Source organism: Phyllopteryx taeniolatus, chromosome 21, assembly GCF_024500385.1.
Source record: "Phyllopteryx taeniolatus isolate TA_2022b chromosome 21, UOR_Ptae_1.2, whole genome shotgun sequence".
Lineage (NCBI taxonomy): Eukaryota > Metazoa > Chordata > Actinopteri > Syngnathiformes > Syngnathidae > Phyllopteryx > Phyllopteryx taeniolatus.
The window spans coordinates 10,023,816-10,046,170 of NC_084522.1; the positions used below are offsets into that span (position 1 = coordinate 10,023,816).

The window sequence follows — 22,355 nt, forward strand, 5'->3', positions numbered from 1 at the left end:
AAAATGCACTTGGTTTTCATTAAAAATGTAAAATGAACAATTTTCATTGCAGATGAATTATCAACGTCATTACATATTACACTTTTTAACCCTCTTATGTTAATTTTTCAGGATCAGCATGGGTCAAAGAGACCCGAGGGCATGTTTACTTAATATTAAGGTTTCCGAAACAGAAAAGAAATAAAAAATCACAAAAAGATGGTCACTATCTTATTATTAAGTCAATTACTAACCATTTCAGTCAATATTTAGTGTATTGCCTTTAATAGATCATGCTCAGTGAGGATAATTTGCTCGTTTTTCATAAGAAAATGCATGTGGAATGAACCATTTTAGTTATGCTGACTAAACAAACGAGGTCTCAGACCGAAAATCTGATTTTAGCAGTACACTTTTTCTTTTGATCTTTGAAATGGGTCAATTTGACTCTCAACATGACAAGGATGGTTAATATGCAACTGAATGGTGCATGAATCTTATGACAGAATTCAGCTGTACGAAATGTGTCTTCTTAAGCCTTGGTGGTGGGGGTCTTTGCTCCACTGAGTGCCTTTCTAGTTCAAAAGAGCATTTCCCCTACTTGCAAATGTCCTTGCACCCACGCAGTGGTGAACCACATAACTGCATGCGAGCGAGCAGCCAATGGAGCTGCGGCGAGCGCTTTTTTTCATAACACTTCACGTTGGGAGATGGCAGATCCATTGTTCTCGAGGCTTGCGAGTTTGTGGGCGAGACTTCCCGCTGCTTTCACTGGAGAAACACGCCAGTCTCACAGACCTTATTTTCTGGTCTTTCCTGCACACTCTGTAGGCCACTGACCGCTCTGCGCTTGCCGAACGGCACGATGGCTCTTCTTTAGCGAAGATTTCCGAGCCAGAATACGGCGCTGTCTCTGCGTGGCTCGGAAGCGCACAGCTGCTGCTATAATGGCCCTAATTGCACGTTTCTTTTGTCGTTCTGAAATTAGCAACAGGGCTACAATAGTACGACTAACACCCCCTAAAAGTAAAGATGGGGGGAGGGGGGGAAGAGAGAGAGAGTTTATAATAATAATAAAAAAAAGACTCTCAGGGGTACATGCCCCAGTGAGTCTGCCAATCCGCTGCGGAATGGGCCACACCTGCACACTCGGACCCCCGCTAAAATAAACACAGATAATAAGGTGTAATTACTTTAGAAAATAATAATGACGAGCAACCCTTCAGACCTCACCTACTCCTGGTGACAAAGGCCTGCCTGTTTATTGTGGGGGGTGCAACAGGCCCAAAGGATGCCTTCGAGTGTCCTATCAAAAGACCCGTTGGTCCGACTGAGGGTCCCTTATAGGACCGTCATCAGTGTCGACGGGGGACGGTGCTTTTAAGTCTCTTCTAGTCTAACTACCTCAATTAAGCAGTCTGAACTGACCGCAGGCTACTTTCTTTATCATCAAAACCATCCATCCAGTGTTCTTTATGCTTCCCCAGCAAAGAGATCATGCGCAAAGTGAAGTTAAGATGAAGCCCGAAGACAGGTATACATCAAAGCATTACAATTATGTTTTTTTGATACGTGTTCAAAAAAAAGCACTGTTTTGTAAAATATAAATACAAAAACATAATAAACATAATACAAGATAATCCAAATTAATAAACGGGTTTTTAAATCACACACACACTGGTGCAGTACATTCGTGTGTTGGTGTGTCTTTCAGGGGGCGTGGCCTAGCAAGTGACATCAGGAGCTCTGTCTCCAGATCTGGTTGGCCATTTACAGTGCGGTTAGTTCAGTGTTGGTGACTTCTTCATGCTCCTTGAAAGTGTTTTCTTTTTGTATTTGTGGGTTTGACTGCTCCATTCAACAAACGGCTGGCAGTGCATCGGCGACTGTCGCTCGCCTTTTTCTTTTACGAGCTCGCTCGTAATAAAAAGTTTCGCTCGCAACACAAACAACCAAGGCAATTTATAATTTAGAAAAAGTATTACAAAATCGATTGATAAAATATCTTAAACCGATTTGTTCTATGTACTTTTTAATCAAATTGGATTTGTGTGCTACATTGGCAACTGGATGTTTGTGGTTTCCGGAATCAAACATATCCAGACCGGTGAATTGGCAGGGATGGTCCAATTCCTTGGCTACCTCATTCGTCAGGTATCACGCCACTGGACTTCTTTCTATGGGGTTATGTTAAAGATACTGTGAATTATACGGGACATGACAAACATGAACGAACATGGCAAGAAATCAAGTACTGTCTTGATGTACTTTGTGCAACCAGTGGTGCCTATACAGAGGTGCATTAAATGAAGCAAAAAAAAATTCAGTGTTCTTCATTTTGTTACAATTTCCATATCATTTGTATATTCATTTGCTCTTGTTATAGATTTGTTAAATTGTGAACTGACTTCATCGATGCCCTGTACAATGTCCAGAGCCATAAGAAATCCCAACCAGCCATTATTCTTAAAAGAATATAGCATATGACACCATCATTACTTTGATTTTTGGAAACGTAAGCCATCAGTTTGACCCTTTAGTGAGCCTCAAGAATTTTACTTCGACCCTGGAGATCGTCCATATGATGGAAATACCCCACCTAAATTGCACATAAAAAAACTTGTATTTCACACTTTCCTCCTGTTTTTTTCCCTTCTCAGAGCCATCGCACCTCAGCCACAGAACCCGTCCATGTGAACACGACACCAGATCACCGAGGAGGTGTATGTTGGCGCCATGGACTCACTGTCACTTACGTCTGTCCAGGTTTTAACCCGATCCGACATGTAGGCACACAGATGTGTATGTTTCACTTTTAACACTATCCTGGTGCTTGAGACACTACACAAACACGAGACTTTTGTTTGACGTCAAGACGCATTAAGAGGGCCCTGCTTCAGCCGTGCAGTATGATCCATCTTGCGGAAAATATGGTCTCATTTCATGTGGGGTGCAGAACATAAAGCATGAGGAAAGCATACAATAAGTAGAATTAAATGATCCTTGTCAAGGGCATATGAAACGCTGTGGGTAAAATTGTGTAACACCAAATCCAATATTGCTTTATTGATCCATGAAAAAATCAAATCTTACAGTATGTATTTGTCTTCATCCAGTATTAAAACCACACTGAAAAGAAGAACAATACTAGTACAACGTTAGCCTAATGGCATAATTGCCCAGGTCATTTTTCAACATTTTCAGAAAATGATTTTTTTTGTTTAAAATTGTTAACGATAATAATATAGTTTAAGTTGTGAAAAAGTTGAAATATTAAAAGGAAACTTAATGTAATTTTAGGAGAACAGTTCATTTTCTGCGGAAAAAGTCATCATTTTCACGTACAAATTAGCAATTTCTCTTTGACTTCATTGGAAATGTATTCTTGTAATATATGGCTCATTTCGTCACGTAATTTGTTTTTACCAAATAGGTATTTATTTATTTAATTATGTATATATGTATGTATTTATCCAGATTCTCCCTTCATCCAGCCATCCATTTTCTACCACTTTTCTGAGGTCGGGTCGCGGGGGCAGTAGCTTTAGCAGGGACGCCCAGATTCTCCCCTATATTCCTTTATTCCATCCTAACTCAGGAGTGTCAAAAAGTTATGGTTTCCCTTAGTGGACTGAATCTATAAATGTATAACCACCTCATCATATTCATTCTTTCATTCATTTTCCGTACCGCTTATCCTCACTGGGGTTGCGGGCGTGCTGGAGCCTATCCCAGCTGCCTGTGGGCGAGAGGCGGGGTACACCCTGAACTGGTTGCCAGCCAGGCATAGGGCACATATAAACAAACAGCCATTCGCACTCACATTCACACCTATGGACAATTTAGAGTCTTCAATTAATCTGCCGTGCATGTTTTTGGGATGTGGGAGGAAACCGAAGTATCTGGAGAAAAGCCACTCAGGCACGGGGAGAACATGCAAACTCCACACAGGCGTGGCCAGATTTGAACCTGAATCCTCAGAACTGTGAGGCCGATGTGCTAACCAGTCACCCATTGTGCCGCCCCTCATCATATTATTACACAAAATTGGCTCTCTCTACATTTCATTGTATGTCATTATATGTATTAAAAAAAAATCAATTTGAAATCAGAAGTCATGGAAAATAGTGACAACAAAACAAGTCAGTTTAGCTCGAAACATGAAGTTGACTTTATTTGCTTTCATGGGCCACAGAGTAAAATGTTGTGGTGGGCCAAATCTGGGCCCGGGCCTTGAGTGTGTCACCTGTGCTTTACATAATCACTCACCAAATAGTAACATGCAGCAAGTGGACAATTTGCATGTATATTGCATTAATATAAGCAACTTCCCTATCAACAGAAATGTGCAACATGACTTTACCGTTCATTCTTAATTGAATCGATTCTAATGACCCCGCATGCGCATGGATGCGTATTTAATAACCAAACCTAAAAAAGTTAACCATGCACCGGTCTTAAATCAGTGGACAGTGATGCTTGCTAAATGAACAAGGAAACAATTTAGCCAGCACAGAAGCTTTTTCCACCCAAAGTAATAAAGCACACTTAATGTTATCATCATCACTGGGGAATTATCAGACCCCAGATAGTTGCAATTAATTAATCAACAGTCACTTTCACACTCCCATGAAAATCACTGCAGATCTGCTTGAGCGGTGTTGACCAAAAGAATCAGTGTGCAGCCACTATTCATGCATCGACTTCAAGTTGTCGGACCGAGTCATTAGCACATGATTAATTGCATGTCACAGTCGTCGCATCATCACCATATGAGGGAGCGAGATGTCAAACGCAAACATTGCATCATTTTACTCACGTTAAGATAAAACATTTGCGCAGAGCAATTGATAGAATCCATTATTTTCATCGCTTCCAATCAAATCGTCACTGCTTTATCGCGTGACCGCTTTCGAAACTGGAGCACAGTGACACACACAGCATTCTTCTCTGTTTTTCATCACTTTCTCACTTATGCACGCACGCACGCACGCACGCACACACACACACACACACACACGTCTAAAAAGAGAGGGTGGGAGGCCTTGGCCCAGCCACAGTCCAACTGGTCCCAGTCGCAACGAGGAAACAATTAATCATGTGTGAGCGGCTGTCTGAGTGTCTGCTCTCTGGACAACAACAACACTCAGCCATTTAACTCCCCTCAAGGCAGGACAAGCAGCCAACGCAGGCATGCATGCTCTCATCTTCACACACACTGACACGCACGCACACTCACACATGTGCAAGGACGAGAATGCTTTCACACACGATCAGTGTAGGTAGCACGTGCAGATGGTGGGATGCACACTAAAGCAGGCGCATGGAGTACAGGTTTTAGTCAGGCAACAGGTGTTCTCTGTTTTGTCAGCCTAATCAATGACACTATCTGGACAAAGGTATTGGGACACATGCCTAAAATGAATGAGTTTTCTTCTCAGTTACAGTGGATATAAAAGAAATCTACCTACGCCCCTTTTCAAATGCAAGCTTTGTGTGATGTAAAAAAATAGACCAAGATAAATCATTTCAAACACTTTTTCCACCATAAATGCGACTCATAAATTGTAACACACAATTGAAAAATTGGAGGCAAAAATAAGTAGCAGAAATCATGTGGTCGCTCGCACAAGTGTGCACACCCTCTTATAACTGGGATGTTGCTATCTTGAAAGGTAACCAATCACATTCAAACTAATTTTATACAGGAGTTGGCACAGACCTGCTACCATTTAAAGTGTCTCTGACTAACCCTGGATAAAGTTCAGATGTTCTAGTTAGCTTTTGCTAACATTTTGCTTTCAAGCAAAAGCCTGAAGGGTTTGTGCTAACACTGACTGGTATTTGGAATTGTTTATAATTCCCTCCACCTTGACTAAGGCCCCAATTTCAACTGAAGAAATGACACCATGCTTCACTTTAGGTATGAAGTTCTTTTGGTGATGAGCAGTGTTGTTTGCGCCAAACATACATTTTGGAATTATAGCCAAAATGGTCAACCTTGGTTTCATCAGACCATAACACATTTTCCCACATGCATTTGGGAGATTTAACGTGTTTTTTTGGTTGTTGTTCTTTTTCAGAAAAGACATTTTGTTTTTCCACCATACCTCCTAGCCTAGACATACGGTATCAAAAAGGGAGATTGTTGTCACATGTACTATACAGCTTGTACTCACCAGAAATTCCCCCTCTTGGCAGCCTTTCTGACTAGCTGTCTTCTAATCTTTTGATGAATTTTTGAGGGACGTCCAGTTCTCGGTAATGTCACTGTTGTGCTGTATTTTCTCCACTTGATGATGATTGTCTTCACTGTGTTCCATGGTATATTCAATGCCTTGGAAAAGTGTTGCACCCTTCTCCGACTGATGCTGTGGAAGCTCTCTGTGGAACATGGCTCCTGCTGCAAGATGTGACTACAAAACTGTCAGGAAAAGCATAGTAAAACATCTGAACTTATTTGGGGTAAATCAGAGGGACTTTGCAGGTGTGAGCTGACTCCCATTTAACACGAGTTTGAATGTGATTGGTCAATTCTGAACACAGCTACATTCCCAGTATGGTGTACACACTTATTCAACCACATTGTCTCAGTTATTTGTACTTCCTCTATGGAAAAGATGTCCTTTTTTCCCACTTGATGCTCTAGCACACCTGCAACCCTAGTGAGGATAAGCGTTCTTGTATAGTATTATAATTGCGACATGACAGTGGTGACTTAAGCTGGGTAAGTGGCCACTCAAGGCTCAGGTACCATATGCACAACCAGCCACTGATATTTTGTCCCACCCACATCCTCTGTTGTTGTCCAATGCAAAAATGTTTGTTGGGGTTCCATTCAGCGCTATGAAGTTCTTCTACACCGACTCATCCAATGATGCCTTTATGGATCTTATATTTTGCGGAATAGGAAACAGAAATGTCCCCTAACTGCTCCCACAAAAACTGATTAAGAGGTGTGTCTCAAAACTTGGTCCATGTAGATGTCAGCACCTCCCAATAATGACATATGCAGGACACATGACAGTCACTTCTCTTTAGGAAGTGTTGTCTCATTTAATTTCCACAAAATGGCAGAAGAGGTTACAGGTGAGCATAAACAGGTAGAAAAAGGAAACATCATTTATTCCAGCTTTGTGAGCGTGTGGGTATGCGTGTATATATATATTTTTTGACATTTTTTTAGAAGAGTGTATCTGTTTCTTGGTAGTCTTCTAAAACCTGAAGCAAACAAAGAGGCTGGTGTGTGTTTCAGTCGGGGGGCATCTGGATGGCATCAGTGGAGACTGGCAGATTGGTTGTGACAAACAATTTAGTGCCGAGGTCCCTGGTGACAAACACATCACTGCAGTACATATTGAAAAAGAAGCTTTGAAGTGCTACCGAATCAGAAGTATTCAGTGTTTTCCAATTTCTTTTTTTTTTTTTTTTTTACTACACCACTCACATCCTGAGGGAGTATGTTCTCATAAATTGGTCATAAAATTTAATCTGATCTTTCTCTACGTCACAACAATAGGCAAACACAGTCTGCTTAAACTAATACCACACAAACAGTTATGTTTTTTTCATGTTTTTATCGGACACACCTTGCCAACATAGAGTCCAATTAATGTGATGAGATTGGAGGTGTTGGTTAAAGCTACCTGGTCTATAAAAAAAAAAAAAACACCCACCAAATTGGAGTTACCGTTTATGAAGAAGCATTGCCTGATGTGAACCATGCCTCACACAAATGAGCTCTCAGAATACCAACAATTGTAACACGTGTTAGCATTCAGAAGCTTCAAAGATGGTAAGGTCTATGGGATTGGTTGTCTATAAATGGAAAAAGTTCCGAACTGTTGCTGCTTTCCCTAGGAGTGGTTGTCCTGTAACGACGCCTGCAAGAGCAAAACAGAGACAGCTCGTTGAGGCAAATCAATCAGTCAATAAATAAAATAAAATAAAAAAAAACCTACAATAACCGCTAAAGTCATACTGAAATCTCCGACACACGCTAACATCTCTGTTGATGGATCTACGATAAATAACATATTAAACTAGAATGACTGTCATTGGAGGGCACCATGGCTTTCCGAAAAAACAGGTTGGAAGTTTATAAAAGAGTGATTGGATGTTTCACTGCACCACTGCAAAACTATTGTGGGGACAGATATAACCAAAATTTATGAGCCATTTATGCAGAGATCCAGGTCATTCCAAAGGGTTCGCATATGTTTTGCTGCTACTGCACCTTGGATGTGTGGTTACTTTTTGGGAGGGGGTATGTCACATGCAGGCACAATGCTCATGTTCTTGGAAAATAGCTAATTTAAAAAATAATGTACTGTCTCTCTTTGTTGATCTTGTCAAGGTAAGAGAGGAAGAACAGAGATGGATGATTGCACATTTTTAATTTGTTCTTCCAAATCCTTTCTAGTATACTGTAAAATGTATGCATGACGCAATGCGTTGAAGGAAAGAATCAATGAGAGTTTGGTGTCAGAAAATACACAAGACTTGCCATTTCTCATGATTTGACTCATTTTTCCACCATAAATGTGGCACCAATAACAAATGATGGCCCTAAGTAGAGGCAACTGTTTGCAGCGTGAGAATTTGACAGGTGCAGCACAGTATGATTTTGTTCCATTATCAAGACAATAGAAGTATATGAAAGCTAGCAAAAATGTCATTTCACTCTCTTTCAAGAGAGTAAATCAACTTTGCTCAAAAGTGAATGCTCCTTTCAAAGGAAACAGGTACGACTTTTGGAGCATTTGCACAGTGACAGCTCAGCATCAGCTACTGTTAAGATGAATAGCTATTCCACATCTGTGAAAAACAACAAAAAACATTCAGTCACACTATTCACGTTAGTCTAAAACTCCCTGCATCACCGGGATCTTCAATTAAGCAATTAAGACAAACGCGAGCATGCTCTCAATCATGCTCTCGCTCCCTCTTTCAGCCCAGGTGCAGCTTGGCAGGAAGAGGAACAGGAAAAGACTTAAAGATTTGCTGCTGCTGCTCTCATTCGCCTTCAAAGGCAAATGCCCCTGTGATCATTTCCCACAATGCACATCGCACACGGAGGCGTCTGTGATCAGCGCTTACGAGAATGCACAGGATTCTGACAGACGACCAGGCGAACGAGGGAGAGGGGAAAGTGGTAAACTTCTTTTTTTGTTTCCACCTAGAACCCCCCCCCCCCCCCCCCCCGCCCTTCTTCCTCCACACTTGCTCATTCCCTCATCCTGCTCCCATCTGTGTTCACTTATCCCAGCCCGGGCCAGCCGGAGGACCCCTGTGCCCTCTCGGGTTGCAGGGTCTGAGCGTGCTTCATTGTGGGTCCTTGTTTTTGTGAAAGGGAAGCGCTTGAGCCAGCCCCCAATGCCTGTCTGGACCATCTCAGAGCCTTACCCCCCTGACCACCCCAGGCCCAGATGCCCCGAAGGCATGGTTAGCGTTTGCCTCATCACAACTGAACGATACTAAACAGATTCACCCAGAAGCTCCATCGGAGACAGTCCTCCTTGAGGTGTAGTTCTCTGAAAGGAAGCAAAGATGGCACTTTAAATGAATGCGTATGGGTGGCAGATATCTACCACATGTTCCATGTTTATGAATGCACATGTTTGCATTTGCATAACGAGACAAGCGGATGTGCTCTGGATTGGTAAAGCGTGCACAGGAAGCGCCCTCCCCTGTGTGTGGTACACAGGTGAAACCGCTGAGAAATCCACTCAACCCAATGTTTGGAATAATCCACAATCCAATCCAAACTAGACGTCAATCCGGGTTATCACACCGCACTGTTGAATGGAAGCAGAGCGGGCCCGACGGCTTACTTAAAGTCACTGCGAAGTTATTCAAACACTGTTATTGTGGCTTAAACAAAGGGGGCTTGTCACTCGCTATTACGCATATGCTGTTTACCAGAAAGCCACTTGGCTGTATGAAGATAAAGGATGATGTCGGAAACGACAATGAGCATTCTTTGTAGACTGTTACAGTATTTAGCTAATGAGCGCCAAACATGCAATTAATTTCTCATAGAAGAGGTCTTAAAAAAAAAAAAAAAGCAATATGTAGAAACAAACACAGTACAACACACATGAATAATGAAACAGTAAATCACTGAAGGATTCAAAAAATAATGTCCCCATTTCTCTTTACCTTGTCCTACTATGTCAATAAAAATGATTATTTTTTTTCCCATTCAGAAAAGAAAATTGATCTCAGCAACAAACAAATCTTAAACCGAAGAAATTGCTTTAACTTACAGGTCTAACGTGTTTTAGATATTTCAAATACTCACTATACACTCACTGTCGGACTGTTCTCTTTAATCCCAATTTATTTCTCATAATATTTCTTGTAATTACAAAGTAAGAACTTTTTTACTCTTGAATTGACTTTTTGTCTCTTAATATTGCAACTTTGTTCCCAGAAAATTAAAATGTTTTTGCCTTTACAATCTATTGATTATGAACATGCTTCGTTTATACTTGATTTTACATTATTATATTAGTTTATATATTTTACATACAGAGAATTCTTGCAAATATATTTTCCCTCTCGAGTATCCAAATACAATTACTGGAAAATAAGAAACACCTCATTATCTGACGGGCGAATAAAAATGGAAAAGGATTTGCATTTGTGACATTATATTGTGCAATTGTACCTGGGAGGGATGTGCCAGTCGTGAACAGTCCGGCTCAGTGAGTCAGCTCTTTGACGTGACCGAAGGGAGCCATTTTTTTTTCACCTATTTTTCTGTTAAAGCCTCAGGTGGTTGGTCAAGATGTGCAGCGGTGTCTGTGTCTCTACTAAGCAAAAGAGGAAGGGGGAGCTTACAGACATGCAGCCCACTGAGCATACAGATTGCACCGAGGGAGAGACGAGAGCGCGAAAGTGCACTGCTATACAGGTACATCTCAATAAATTAGAATATATTTGTACTAAATGAGAATATATTTATTCTAATTTATTGAGATGACATACCTAGTGCAACAGAAGCCTGCAGATGACTGTCGATGTGATTTAGTCTTCTCAAATTTGTAGTGGAACTGTGTGAGGCTTCAGGCTGTCCCTATTGTATTGTCCAGCTAATACATCACAGGGAGTTGAGCCTTAAGAAAGAGAGATGAAATTCCCATCACTAGTACCTAATGAAGAGATTGTGCCAAAAACAGAAAATCGGTTATAAATACTATGTACAGTATGTAGTATGTATGTATGTATGTAATGTTCCTTTTGTCACAACAGTATAGACAGTCTTTTGAATAAGTGACTCATTTCATAGTTTGGGAATTCTTATTTTGATGTCAGGTGACAGATTACTACATTTCTTAGAAGTCCCAATTTTCTATCTCCATTGCACACATTTTAAAATGACACCACAGTAGCGAGTGAGGGGGAACCACTATTATGTAGTTGTGGTACTCAAGAACAAAGCTGTAACCACAAGCAAGATCTTTTTATGGTTTTTACAGACCAAAAATGCCTTCTACTTTACATTTAAATGTCATAAATATCTTTTTTTTCAGGCATCCATTAGGCACTACAATCAGAATTCACATTGAGCCAAATAAAAGAAAATAAAATAGAGGCTGAACATGACTCTACAGCTGTTTTAGTTCACTTAAGATGCGAGTGACTGACAGATGATAGCAATAAAAGAAAGGACACACTGGCCATTTTTGCTGCGGTGGGGCCCTTTCAGAGGGGGATTATTAACTTGTCAGAATTTCAAAGTAAGACGCAACTTTGCCTCTCTTTCTAGAGCACGTCCAACATGTCTGCCTTACTTTTATTAAAAGGTCTTTAAACCTTTCGACCCCGGAGGGCCTCCTTTACTGGCTGTTAATAGGGACGCTGTGGTCAACGGGCAGACCTTAAGTGGCCTCGTAATCATTTGTTTAGGGCTTTGGCTCTATTTTGGAGGCTCCGTGTTTAGTGTCGGGTTAAAAATAGACCAGCGAGACAGCCGTCCGCCACTCATCGCTCAAGCTGTCACGACACGTGGGCCCTTGGGGACACGGGCAAGGAGACCCCTCGAGCCGTGGAAGTTCAAAGGTCACACGTTTTATCATTATTACCCACTTAGTCGATGGCAGAAACACGGGTGTTTGATTGCTAAAAGTAGTGACGGAATATATGAGGGCAACAAATGCAAATCTGCAGGCCATTTTAATTTAGTGTTGGGAGATTAAAATCAAAACTGCAAGATGTAAGTAGTTTTTGCATCTCAGTAAAATACGAGGAGACCTAATGTGTTTGCGTATGCTTGCGCCCCCCAAATGTCACAAGTAACTGAGTTACTCGCCGCAGATTGACAGTGACGGGAAATGAAATGTCACTGAATCAAATCATTAATCGGGTAAAATATTGTCATACGACAGTAGAAAATAGTGGTGTGAAGATTGCATCGGATGATAAAACATTACTTACGGCCATTTTTCCAATAAGCCATGGACTCGCTGCTGTCAATATTTGGAGGGGGGTATGAGGTATACCCTGGCGAAGGCCATTTTGAAAAGAGCAGAGAGCCTGCTGGGAAAAATACAGCGTCTCATGCTGTGCCACCGGGAAACTGAAAAGCCACTGCGGCAAAAAGCTATGAATTATTTTCAGAACAAAATACATTTTCTTTGAAGACCGTTGGGCCATTAGAGCCCCTTTGCTCCCTTTTAAATTGTTTTTATGCTGTAAGTAATGTTAACCTTTGCTTTTGTAGTCATCACATTTTCTTTGCACTTTTTCCCTACCCAGCAAAAAGCACAGATGGACTGGAGATGCGGTAACTAAAGTACCGGAACCATTTACTCCAATCATAAGGAAGGAACTATACATTTTTCTTTTTTCAAGTGCAGCAAAGAATCTAAAAATAAACATGCACAAAATCGGCTGAGTAATGGTCCAGTATCCTAAACCTGAGGCTCAAGGAATACAATACATAGCAACAAAGTTAAAATGACTGTTAATTAACATGAGATTTTGTGCTCCCTGTGGGCTACCCAACAATATTGACCATGGTGGGATTTGCAGAATCAATGAACTCCATCAGTCTAAAATATTAAACTAACACATAATGTGAAACAAATTATTCAAGCGCCAAAAGCCCCACTAGCATGCCAGAGGAGCCGTTCAAAGTACTAAACCACGCAATCGTAAAAAATGACCCACACTTCAGTTTTTGTCAAGCGGTCTTGTTTCACTGTCAAGCGTGCTTGAACAGCTTTAGCAATAATGTAGCCTAATAATAATAAGGCTAATTGATTATCAAAATTGCTGCGGTTTAGCTATAAATTGATCAGCTAATCATGTAATCTCTAATGCCGCATTGATGATCATACTTGCTAAAACAGCATGAGAGCTGATTAAAGGCATTCACACGTCACAGTCTCACACGCACACGCACACACTGGGGGCAGGTCATGATTTGTGATACAACACTTGTGAGTAGATCCACACAAGACCAGTGCTTCCCAATTGGTATACAGTACAGTACCATACAATTCAGTCTCTTCAGTTTATATATCGGTATATAAACCGCAACCACTAAATAAAAGAAAGAAAAGCTGCACATATAACACATACAAGTATGAGAGAAAACAAAAACTGCAAAATCTTATTGTAGGAAATAAACACAAGTGGAAAATGCACAAAGTAACAAGTGAAAATACAGCAATCCCCTGAATATTCGCGCTTCACTATTGACAAATTCCCCTTTTTTTTTTTCCTGTGGAAACTATCCCCAGCGATTTGTTGCAAAACTCACCTCAGATCCTGCCAAAGCCCTGTCTAAATTGGAATTGGTGTCAAGGAAATATGGTGAAGTGATCCATCTTGACTTAGAGAGATGATTTGTATGTTGGGGAGGAGTTAAGTTTAGCCCGGGTTGTTACTTGGAGTTAGGAGAGTCTTTGTTACATGTACAAGCTTACTTTTGGTGCATTTTTGCGAAATCATATCGTCTACAAGCTATTTATGTGGCTAATACTGTGCAGTACCAGTTATGCATAACATATTGACTTGGTTACTTGTCCTGGCAGACATCCCTAGTTTTTTTTTTAAATTCCAACTCAAATCATCTTCAGGTAAAGCTACCTTAGTTACTATCTGTATGGAAAGATGGGTGTATTAAGACAGGATTTGATTATCTTTCACTTTCATTCTTATTGTCACCTTTTCCTCCACAGATTTCGGGTAAAAATGAATTCACATTGAAAAAACCATGTTACAGCAGGACCAAACTTTCAAATCACTCTTCACGACAACAATAATGCTGGGAAATACAGCATCCGCTTGCCTGCCTGCCTTCCAAGCCTGGTGGTGTATTCCCATAATTTAGCATGTTCTTCCAATAAATTATAATTTTGTGTAAAATTGAATTAAAAAGTGAAACACTTTATGACATAGCAACATTAGCATCATGTCAAACCTACACGAAACCTTGCAAATGTTATGTGGCAACACACTCATACATACAGTTACAGGTACAAGGATATGTTCCAGACCCACACACGATAGGTGAAAAACTGATATATCAAAAACACAATTAAACAATTAAATATAACACACTTCATCTTATTAAAACATGCCGTACTTTTTAAAAGTATTCCTTTGCTCTCTTTCTCACATGCACAGCTTTCAAAATATGAGGCAAAGCGGGCTTGCTTCAAGCTGTGTGTTTTGTCCCTCCCAGTAAACAAGAATTACGTAAACATGTATTTAAACATCAAAATGTTCAACAAGTCTGCTAGCTTTATTATAACATATTATGTGAAATGCCATAGACAGGTAAACCGAAATTAGCATAGATGTTACTCTAATTATAAATTATCAGATAAAAGAAAAAGAGAATTCAACATCGAATATTTATAACCAAACCATAGAGGACAACGTTACTCACAGGCATATGTTCTCTCTGCTTAGTAGGGAACCTTCTCTGCTTCTTCCTCTCTTAATTTTGCTGCATTTACATCCAGTAGAGTTCAGTGCTGCCTGGCATGTTGTGACACAACGTCCTATGACACTGAAGGCGTGCAACTCTAAATTGGGACTTGCCTAAGAAAATGATTTCTTAAAAATCCGTGATATAGCGGGGGTGCAAATGAGGAAAGGCAAAATAGCGTGAGTTCACTGTATTAGAAATGAGGTGCTGAAATGCTATATTTTGCCTCAAAAATGCTAAAAAAATGCCATAGCATTGTTGGACATTAAAAACATTTTCCAATAACTCAACATTTTTCTCCCAATTAAAGTGTGTTGCTTTTTTTTGCACCAATTTAAGCTTTGAGACGTCAAACCTATGATTTATGCTTGACAAAGATATAGAGCTATCAGTTAGTTTCTCCTTATACTCATCATTTTACTTTCGTGTTGACAAATAAAGGATCTTCCTCAAAAATGGTGGAAGTGTCACACTTTTACAGTTGTTGTAAAATATCAATTTGATGCAGTGCATTCTGACAATAGCAAATAGGATGACATATTATTTAATACTGTTGTGTGTGATTCTGCACAGGATAAGCAGTATACTGCACGTGATGCTTGGATTGGTAGACACGCGTTAAGATACAAATCTCACCTCAATATGTAAGCTCACCAATTTAATTTATATATATATATATTCTGAAGGCTGTCAACATGTATGTATCCCTTTTGTTGCACTTCTTATAAAGGGACCTATGACTGAATGCTTTGGTGCGCACATACTCTAATCATATGGTGAGAAGACATCAAACCACCCAAAAGGCGGCTTTCAGCTGTTTCCAGCTTTGTAGATGCACCCCTTTTCTCTACCGATTTCACACTTACTTCCCCTTACCACCACCAACACTGTTTTTTGCATTAATATGTATGTATTTAATGACACATAATGATGGGTAATAAAATGTTAGGGTAAGTCAAAAAAAAAAATATATCACCATGGTAACCACCTGGGCTTCTACAAAGAGCAAAGTGCACGCGGCTTTGTCGTTTCTCGCTATTACATCTGCTTGCTCTGTGTGTGTGTGTGTTTGTGTGTGTGTGCGTGTGTTTGTGCGAGAGAGATGGAGTACTGGGGGGGTTGGAATTGGGAAAAAGGAGTGAGAGCAAGGCACGCACGCACGCACGCACACACAAACACACACATGCACTGTAATTGGCCGTGCTATTCAGGAGCACTCCGCCGCATTGTGCTCCTTTGGTACAGGATAAATGGTGGATGTAGCATCGGGGCTAAATCTATTAGAAACCTGTGGCTGAGGTTCTGTATCTAAATCTCATTTCATTTTTTTTTTTTTTTTTTGTACAGGGAAATTGACATACTTTCAGGTCAAAAGATAAAGGAAATGTTTTGCATTATATATGGGGAAAATATAGGAAAATACTGTATATTGTAATATGTAACATTTATTGTCTTAAAATTAAACAAGTGGCACGGTGAGCTAGTGGTTAGCACGTCTGCCTTAAAGCTCAGAGGTTCTGGGTTAGAATCTCAGTCAATTTCCCAAATAATGTGTACAGGTTCTTTAAAGCAACTTTTACAAGTGGAAAATTGAATTATGCAAATGATTTTTTGTTAATGGATGGTTTGTCATTTGTAATTTTCAGAACTGTAATTCTATAACTTTACAAAATGGTCTAGAGCACAGACACCTCTTTCTCCCACCACACATGGTAGCACTAACTGAGAGGCATAGTGTGCTTGCTTCAAGCTGTTTATTTGTCAATCCCAGTTGAAGTTTACTGTAAAACTGAGACATTAAATAAAATACAATAAGACATTGTATATTGAATCGCCAAAATGGTTCACTTAACCATGTAATTTTGTCTAACAGTAGTCTGCTAGCTTAATGCTAATGAAAAAGTAACGGAAATTAGCATCGATATTACGGTAATTATACACCTTCACACAACTACTTAAACACAACAAAGTATTCGTAAGCCCTTTTTCTCACTCTCTGGCTCGCAATGCTCTCCAAATAAGAGGCACAACGTGCTTGCTTCAAGCTTTTGATTTGTGAATTTTACCGTAAAACTGACACATGAAACAAAAGAGAATTAAAAGTTGTGTATTTAAAGGAGAAGTTTGCAATTTTCATATCATTACATATTACATATCTAGAGCAAGTAAAAAAAAGTAAGCCACTTATTTGTGTACATTTGAAACTTTCCATGATGTACGTGCAAATATACAGTAGTATGTAAATTTAGGTTGGCATACAAGTGGTTAATGCTTGCTAGCGTGCCTGCTGCTGTTTTTCCAGGTGGAACCCCATTCCACGCAAATAAGTCGGGGGTGATGGATTTAGCAGGGGGGTCGAAGAGCAAGCTGGTTGCACGCTTACTTTTCTTTTGGAAAGTCAGTGTGAGATTAATTTGACTCCAATGCCAGCCAGTGCAACAGAGACAAAACTTGATGGCTGTATAAATTTAGGGATGCTGTGACTGTTGAAACAATCTATTATGTGCAAATCACTTTTCTTCATCTATGCGCTCACAGTACGACATTTTGAGGAGGCAGTGTTCCATTTTGCAAGAATTTCTGAGCTAGATTTAAAAATGTTCCTCTTCCTCATCGCTTTTAATTCCTATGTGCTCCTTCACCTTGCTGCTTTTCTATTTCCTAGAGGCTTAAAAAAAACTTTGTTAAGGGAGCCTGCAGGGAAAATAGCATTCTGCCAGCTGCTGTGGGCATTTTGCACTCAGACTGGGGGGTGTCCTCTCTGAGACACCAAACAGGTACCCACTGTCAGCGCTCACCTGTAAGTGTGTGTGTGCGTGAGTGTGTGTTGCTTTAGGGGTGTGTCCGTGTGCAAGTGCACTCTAGGTGGGTGGACGACTGCCAGTAATAATATCAAGATGCCTGGTCCAGGGGATTATTGCTCCTCTTTGCCACTACTATCAACAGAGGAGAGCTGTCTTTCTATCAAGCCAGGCCTATCCAACACCATGCATTTATGTTACTTGTAAACAACGTTCTCAAACCTGAATTTTGGTTCCGAGGAGTGGAGTTAAATGCCCGCTGAGAAGGGAAAACAGCTAGGTGACGAGGATCAGATATAGTGAAAAAAATACCCACAAAAAAAAAAAAACCTGTGGAATATACTACTCAAGGGTGGCCGAATCACTGACTGGCCAAATGATGTTGTTGGCATCAATCTGCTGTCATTGTGAAGATCGGAAGCCTTACACTGTGTTCCTTGCCTGTTTAAAACTGTAACCTGTCCCACTGAGTGAGTGAAATGAGCAGTTTTATAGCGAAATATAATCCATCCATCCATCCATTTTCTGAGCCGCTTCTCCTCACTCGCGGGCATGCTGGAACCTATCCCAGCTGTCATCGGGCAGGAGGCGGGGTACACCCTGAACTGGTAGCCAGCCAATCGCAGGGCACATAGAAACAAACAACCATTTGTACTCACAGTCATGCCTACGGGCAATTTAGAGTCTCCAATTAATGCATGTTTTTGGGATGTGGGAGGAAACCGGAGTGCCCGGAGAAAACCCACGCAGGCACGGGGAGAACATGCAAACTCCACACAGGCGGGGCCGGGGATTGAACCCGGGTCCTCAGAACTGTGAGGCTGACGCTCCAACCAGTCGGCCAACGTGCCGCCCGAAATATAATCTCACAGGAATTTGTTAAGAAATCCTGCAAAAATCTTAAGCAGTTGACAAGTATCAAAATGTCCAGCACTGTGACTTTGACCAAATGAGTTGACTTCAATTTTTATGTCCTAAAAGTATGTTTTGTCTATTGTCGTACTAGAGCGGCTCCAGCTACCGGAGACACATTTCTCGTGTGTTTCTGACACACTTGGCAAATAAAGATGATTCTGATTGTAATTATGATACCGCTACAATATAGTTTAACTGCGCATTTTAGAGTGGTCTTTTACTGTGGGCAGTCTAGGCCACACCTGTGCAATAATCATGCTGTCTAACAGCATCTTGATATACCAGACCTCTGAGGTGGATGGATTATCTTGGTAAAGGAGAAGGGCTTACTAACAGATTTAGAGAGATTTGTGAACATATTATATTTGATAAGAATATTTAAGAGAAATTGGCCTTTTTTGTACATATTCTTAGCTCTTTTATTTTGAACTCATGGAAAATGGGAGCAAAAAAATCTAATTGTTTATATTTTGATTCAGTGTAGTAAAGACTGAATCATCACCACCTTGGCTTATTCCAGCTAAGAAGGTTAATTTTGCTTCAAATGCTCCAAGACTCATTTAACCAACAATCCACGTCACACGATCAAGAGACCTGGACAGTGTAGTGTGTAATAGGTATGTACATTTTTAATGGATACTGGAAAAAACACAAGTTTGGCCATTCATTTACATGACAACAGCGTTTGGACTCCAAAAAACACATTTGAGAAAAATGGGTCTCAAAGTGGATGCTGTTGAAGATTATACTTTTATAGTTTCACGCAAACCACTGATGACCGTCATCTGAACACACAGAGGACATGCACGTTATCACAAATATATCAATAGTGCAAGGTAATCTATGAACTGAGCTATTTGTTGGTATAAAAAAAAAAATCCCAAAATTTGCATTTCAAAATGAAGCATTTCAAAGGAACACTCGGAATGTCACCTTCTCATTAGAGTGAATAGTATTCCAACTGAGTCTTTGTGAAAACAACCTCAGCAATATTCTTTTTGGTCCCCAACTGAGATAGTAAAAATTGTTAAAGAAAGAAAGCCCCACAATGGTCAATGAAATAACTTGAATCTACTGACAATGGAATTTTCCACAAAGCTCTTGTCCTTTGGACAGATGAGACAAAACTGGAACTTTTTGGCAAGTCACTTCAGCTCAATATTTACAGATGCCAAAATGAAACATCGCCAAAAAATGAACACAGTACCTGCTGTGAAACATGCAGGAGGCTTGGCTTTGTTCTGCATCTGCTTTGCTGCATCCAGCATATGTTTTTTTTTTAAATTCTGTGTAGACTACAATGAAATCTCAGAACTACCAAGACATTCTGTTGCCCAATGTCAGAAATCTTGGTCGCAGTCGCAGGTAATGGGTCCAAGAAAAGGATAAATACCCCAAACACAAAGTGAAAAACACCCAATAAAACACTGGACTATTCTGGAGAGCCCTGATCCAAATCCCATTGAACATATGTGGAAAGAGTTAAAATATGCAATTCAAACCTGAGACAGCTTGCTCACGAGGAGTGGGTCATAATACCAATCAACAGGTGCACAGGTCTCATTGATTCCGACAGATATCGTATGATTGCACTGATTGCCTCAAAAGGTTGCCAACAAAATACAGTGGCACCCTAAGATACAAGTGACTCGACTTCGAGTTTTCAAGATACAAGCTGTTGTTCGGCCGATTTTTAAAATGTTTGCATTGTCTGCAAAGATTTGACATACGAGTGTCGTATGGTGGCAGTTAACTCAACTCACGTCACAACAAGCAGCAGTTTCAGTTTGTCAAACTAAACATAGAACAAAGAGAAACGCGTTGTTTGTTAAACAACCACATAGCTTTGCCTCATGACAGTCTGTTCCGCTTAATGCTAACAAACAATGCAAAATGCCACAGACGGACTAAGGAATAGCATCGGTGTCCCGGTGTTATATAACTATTTAAGCAATGCATATTTGAACATGAACGGTAGTGCAACACATGTAGACAGACAACATAACAATACTCAGAGGCATATATTCTTCATCCTCAGCAAAACAGCCAGGTTACTGAGTCAGTTGTGAAACACTTCTTGTGTGTCTCTATGTCTGTATCAAAAGGAGCAGCACAATCTCCATTGATTTGAAGCAAAGAAAAAGAGGCAAAAACTGTTTTAATTCTTCACGATTTAATTATGAAATTACTGTATGTTTTAAAAAGTAAGTTTTATTTCTTTTGGACAGTTTATAGTAATTCAGTCAGGAAAAAAAAAGGAATCCCTGTTTCTTATTAGTTCATTTTCTGTAATTTTTCATTACTACTTTTATCAGTTTCCAGTTTTTTCAGTGACCATTGTGGGGTCATTCATGCAGCGGGATGGGGAAGTCGTCTTTAAACAAGCTGTCGCTAAATTTTCTCAAGAACAAGCTCCCCGAGGAGATGCCGTGAATCTAGTATTACATCAACGAGTTCATCCCAGGCTATGCGAGAAGCTGGACTCCTGCCATGGCAGTTGATGGTTGGGAGAGGATGTGGCTTGATTTGGGTCTGGTCTCCATAGACACAAGTAAGGCCTCGCTCCCAACCCCCTCTCAAGGTAATCATTTTGCCGCCGACATGGCGCTGCTAATCAACCATCATAATCTTCCTCCCTGGTTGCAGTACTGTGTGTAGAGAAGCTTAGCAGCAGCCCTGCCATAGAGATGCCCCCTGGATCTTGTCTGGACTCTGTGCTCTAAACTGTGGTCCAATCCCACCGTGATCAGCAGCCTACTCACTTACACTAATATGCTGATTGTGTTCGTCTGGCGAAACACAGACAGAGCACATGTACAGTAAATTGATGCAAGTGAAAAAAACCCAAAAAAAGAGCCTTTTCAATTTGAATTCAAGTCTGGGAAAGCTAATGCTGTGAGCGCTGCTGCTTAAACATATTTGTTAACCTCTTTTAAATATAAATTATGAGCGTACTTTACAACTGCCACCCAGAAATGATCGCGACTCACGAGTTTGATCGTGTTCCAGCAGCGGTGCATGCCAAAGTCTTAGCTCAGTGAATCCACAATCACAGCAGTGCGCTTTTGTTAGCCCTTCCACCTACTTGCCATCAGGTGACCTCAACTCTTAAAGAATTACCTGCTTGCTTAATAACTATTGTTCTTGACTGGAGTGGAGTAAGGCAGCACAATTAAAAAGTAATTCGATATAATCAGTGTCACAACACGGCCAACCGCAATATTTAAACCATGGGAGTTTTTAAAAATTGTATTTAAGGTATGATGATCACAAACAAAACTACAACATTTTTTAACCATAATGTAACCATAATCTCATTTGCTACAGAGGTCTCTGTTCATGTTTCACTTCTTTCAATTAATTATTGTGCCAATTTAATCAGCAACAGAATTAATTGCTGAGCACAGAAAAATATCATCATTTCAAACCTACTCCCTGGAAATTGAAATAGGTTTGATAGATGGATGTTCAGGGGCCACTTATTGGCACTGACCTCCTGTAATTATAAGATCCATTTGTGATATTCATTATGCAACCATGGAGCAGGCTTTCAATAATAAGGGTTGGACTGCGTGGTCCAGGTTTCTCCCAAGGGGGCCCTCAGTGGGTTCACTCAACAGGGATATTTATGTTTATTTTCTTTTTCTTTATGGTGCAATGTGGGCATTTGTGTTGCCATGGAGAGGCTGGAGATGAAGTGGTATTCTTTATAA

General features: G+C 40.3%; 1 long non-coding RNA gene across 1 annotated transcript in view; it reads left to right on the top strand.

The window, feature by feature from the left end:
• The first annotated feature begins 2,650 nt into the window (after window positions 1-2,650).
• The window catches only part of LOC133471147 (uncharacterized), an 82,427-nt gene continuing 62,722 nt past the window's right edge, over window positions 2,651-22,355 (top strand). Inside the window, exon 1 of the long non-coding RNA XR_009786136.1 lies at window positions 2,651-2,745. This is a non-coding gene — a long non-coding RNA (uncharacterized LOC133471147). The remainder of the gene's footprint in view (window positions 2,746-22,355) is intronic.